The sequence below is a fragment of the Eulemur rufifrons genome, chromosome 4 (genome assembly GCF_041146395.1).
Source record: "Eulemur rufifrons isolate Redbay chromosome 4, OSU_ERuf_1, whole genome shotgun sequence".
NCBI lineage: Eukaryota > Metazoa > Chordata > Mammalia > Primates > Lemuridae > Eulemur > Eulemur rufifrons.
In genome coordinates, this window is record NC_090986.1 from 59,343,791 (window position 1) to 59,347,995 (window position 4,205).

General features: G+C 47.3%; 1 protein-coding gene and 1 non-coding gene across 2 annotated transcripts in view; both read right to left on the reverse strand.

Moving 5' to 3' along the window:
- ELF1 (E74 like ETS transcription factor 1) overlaps nt 1–3,524 on the reverse strand; it is a 103,243-nt gene extending 99,719 nt beyond the window's left edge. Inside the window, exon 1 of the mRNA XM_069467670.1 lies at nt 3,461–3,524. The gene's annotated coding sequence lies outside the window, so the exon portion shown is untranslated. The remainder of the gene's footprint in view (nt 1–3,460) is intronic.
- Nucleotides 3,359–3,430, reverse strand: TRNAE-UUC (transfer RNA glutamic acid (anticodon UUC)). Its single transcript has one exon. It is a non-coding gene; the product is annotated as a tRNA-Glu (tRNA).
- Nucleotides 3,525–4,205: the final 681 nt, after the last annotated feature.

Below are 4,205 nucleotides of genomic sequence, written 5' to 3' on the forward strand. Positions count from 1 at the left end.
GAAGACCTAGAGGGGGAAAATTCCAGACAGAGGAAAGAGTGAGTAATGAAACTCTGAGACAAGAATAAGTTTGGTGTGTTCAAGGAGCAGAAAGGCAGTATAATGTAGTGGCTTAAGTACAAGGAAGAGGTAGAGAAGGTAGGAGATGAAGTTCGGAAGGTAAGCAGAAGCCAGATCGTGTTGGGCCTCAGACTTTGGATTTTACCAATGTCCTTGGATTTTACCTAAAATTCTATAATTATTTTGTAATCCCTTCTATTTCTTTAAACACAAGTGTTTATCTCTGGAAACATTTATTGAAATTTCATATATCTTCTGATTACACCTAAAGTTAGCAAATATTAAAGAGACTATTTGGGTAAATCCAAAGCTCTCAATTAGTGTCACTATTTTGTGGCCCAAAAGAGAACACCTAAAATATGATTGCCAATGGTGTTTTGGTAACAAGGCACAATCCTCACAAATTTATCACCTAATCTTAACCAATTTACAGTGTATGACTTACTGACATTAACTAGCAGTTCTGTCTTAGAATATCAAAATCATTTTCCTTTTTCTTTTTTTGAGATGGGGTCTCACTCTGTCACTGAGGCTGGAGTGCAGTGGCACTATTATAGCTCACTGCAGCCTTGAACTCCTGGGCTAAAGCGACCCTCCTGCCTCAGCCTCCCAAGTTGCTAAGACTACAGGTGCATGCCACCACACCTGGCTTATTTTTTGAATTTTTTTTTTTTTTTTTTTTTAGAGACAGGGTCTCACTATGTTGCCCAGGCTAGTGTCAAACCCCTGGCCTCAAGTGATCCTCCCATCTCAGCCACCCAAAGTGGTGGGATTACAGGCATGAGCCACCATGCCCGGCCCAAAGTCATTTTCTATAAAGCAAGCCAACAAAAATATAGCTGTAGATCATTCTCATAATTTAAACCTAGATTTTATTCTTATGAATTGAATTCTAATTAAATGATTGCTTTTCTCCATTCCATTAATTAAAAATTAATATGCAACTCCTAAACATAAAATCTATAGGCACAAAATATTCTACAAGTATGCTATATGGTTTGAAACTTTTAAAACAAGAATTTTTCACATATTACTGCTGTATTTGGGTTTTCTAAGAGACAAAAAATGTTTTTAAAACTCTAGTGACATAAAATGTCATTCCTTGATAAAAGAACCTGTTACCTAGTCAAAATTTATCAAGTTAAAATTCTTTTCTAGTTCCCAGCGTGATCTCCCATGACTCTCTCTCCAGACACTCTGTGCTCCTGCCAAACCAGACTACTTGCCAGCCTCATACTTGTTCCCCCACCAGGAGGGAACTTTATGATTCACATTCCCCACCAGGAGAAATCCAACCAGTTCTTCAAGGTCCAGGGCAAACACTCTGCTCTCCACATCTCTTCTCTAGTCCTCTTGCCTAAGTAGAACTAATTGCTCCAGTAGCACTTCGATGTTGCTTTACCATATGATGCCTGATACACAACTATAGGTAAAGTCAGCTTGTGTCTTCCACAGAGATGACCCACTACTCCCTTCCACCCACCCCCTAATGTAACAATTACTGAGTGCACAGTTCAAAATAACATCCATTTTAACAACATTTGGTACAATATGATACCAACTCATTACAAAATGCAAGGAAAAAACTAAGCCTTTGCTCAGGACAAGTAAGAAGAGCTGTCTTTCATTCCTCTCAAATTTGGAACTACTGTAATTCTTTAGTAACTGTTTCCTAATAACACAATACTTCTCATTTAAATGAAATTTTTCCACTGTCATTACCTATTCAAGAGTTGCTCAACAATTCTTGCAACTGTGAGTGATATGCATCATGAAAAATTTCTAGCTCTAAAGCCAGAGCACAGAGAAGGTGGAAGATCTCCACAAGGTCACACAGCTAATCACAGAGGCCAAGATATCATTCTGTCCGTTACTAACATGAAGAACTTGAACATCAGTAACTTCAAAAGTATCTGGTGGTGCCTGGAGCACAGTGAACACTCAAACACCTTAATTAATGAAGATGACTTAAAATACTTTTAGTAGTGGCAGGCTTTTTTTTTTTTTTTTTTACAGTGTAAGGCTAATTAATCCTTAATCATGCAGATAGCATTAACAAATTTACTGTGAGTTAACCCTATAAAATAGCATGGGAACATACACACTAACAGCCAAAACTTTTGTTTTAGTGTCCACAAGAGTCACTTTTTCCTTCACTTGTCCCCAGAAGCCCAATAGACTAAACATTATAGCTGACCCTATTTTCTAATTTCAGCTTGCATTTAAGATAACGCTTTTGTTTCATTTACAGCGCGCATGCTGCTGACACAGCTGCCCCTTCTCTGTAATAAACACAGGGCTTCTATATTTAAAAATACAGTGAAACTTTGTTATAACATCCCCTCCCCAGTCTCCAACCAATTTTCTCTCCAAGCCCCACCTCCACCCTAGGATTTTTTTTTTAAATCAATGGCGCTCAAAACATTAGACCCTTTGGAAAAAATCAATTTTCTTCTTTAAAGACATCTCATCATAATGGTATTTTTCTTCTCCACAGCCCGTGTGTTTTTTTAACAGGCAGAAGAAAAAAAAAGAAAAAAAAAGAAAAAAAAAGAAAAAAAGATATCTTTTCCCCGAAGGCCTTCTCCTGAGTCTGGGGTACTTTTTGGGACCGCGACCAGCGCCCCGAATGTCAAGTTGGGATGACCTCGCAGGCCAGCGCGGGTGGTCACGCGGCGGAAAGGGGTGACGGGCGGCTGCGCTGACGCGAACGCGCGCCCCCCGGGGGGCTACGGAAGGCACACCGCGTGCCAAGGTTGGGAGGGGAGGTCTCGTAAACACCCGGCGGACAGATAATGACAAGGACCACCAGTCCGAGCGCGGGCTCCGGAGCGCCCGGGGCAGGGGGCAAACACTCCCCGCATCTCTTGAGACGAGTTAGAAAAGGGCGGCCAAGGAGGGTGTGGGTCGAAGCTGGGCGCTGGGAGGAGATAATGCTCGAGGCCAGAGTTAATCATCACCTCCCGAGCGTCTGGAAAACTACGGCCGGGGCCGGAGGGGCGGGGAGCAGCTCCGGGGAAAGTGAAACTCCTTCCCGGCCGCCCAGCCCGGCGAGCGCGAGGCGGGAGAGGGACTCCGAGCGCGCCCAGTCCTCCGCCACGCACGGCGCAGCACTCGTGGCTGGCTCCGAAAGCCGCGGTCCAGTTCACGGCTCCACTAACAACAACAGTAATGCTTTTTTTCCCACAATCGCACCCGGACAGCGGGACAAGAAAGAGCAAGAACATTGAAAACAATAAGTCAGTCCTGCAAATCGGTTTTTATTAATTGAAATTTAAAAGAAAAAAAAGGCACCGCGTTCCCATACCGGGAGTCGAACCCGGGCCGCCTGGGTGAAAACCAGGAATCCTAACCGCTAGACCATATGGGAAGTGCTGCTAGACGCATCGTCGAGACCCACCTGACAAACGTGAGCGCCGCTGCCGCCTTGCCTACGCTTCCCGCCGCTGCTACCGCCGCCGTCGTCTCTGCGCCAGGAAAGCCGCTGCCCCTGCTGCCCACGCGCTCCGAGTGAAGGAACCAGCAGGGTCTGCGCGCACGGGCGTCGCGGGGGAGGGGTGGGGCGGGGTCGCTCCGCCGCCGCAGGAAAGTTGTTAGGCGAACCCCAGAGACTTGCAGCCCAGGACCCCGCTGTTTCACCTTTCTCTTTAAACTCCGCCAATGGCCCCCAACCCACAGGTCCAGGTTGCTCCGCTGTTCAAAGTGCGTGCGGACTAGTTGGCAAAGTTGAGAGCGGCGACGTCTCTGGGAACAGCTGTTTGCGTTCGGGGCGGAGGCGGCGCGCGAGCTCCTTGGCCACAAGCCAGCGAGCCTAGAAGGAGAGTGGAGGTTCTGGAGCCCAGGGGAGGATAGAGAGCGGGATGGCGCGGGGACTTGAGGCTTGAAGTCCCGCACTTCAGCTCAAGTCCCGTCGCGCTTTCGCCCCTTCCCGGTGACCTCAACCCCTTTATACCGACCCCACCTCTCAGGAGCCGGGAGTACCGCCCCTGTAGGGGGAGGGGACGAGGAGGCGATTTCGAACGCGGATTGGGTCGTCCGAGCACCCGTAGTGGGGAACCGTGGAACGCTGGTCCGGAGAAGGAGGGAGGTGTCCAGCCTTGGAGGGAGTACGGGTGTTCCTCGCGGCGGGCCGGGCCTGACTCGCC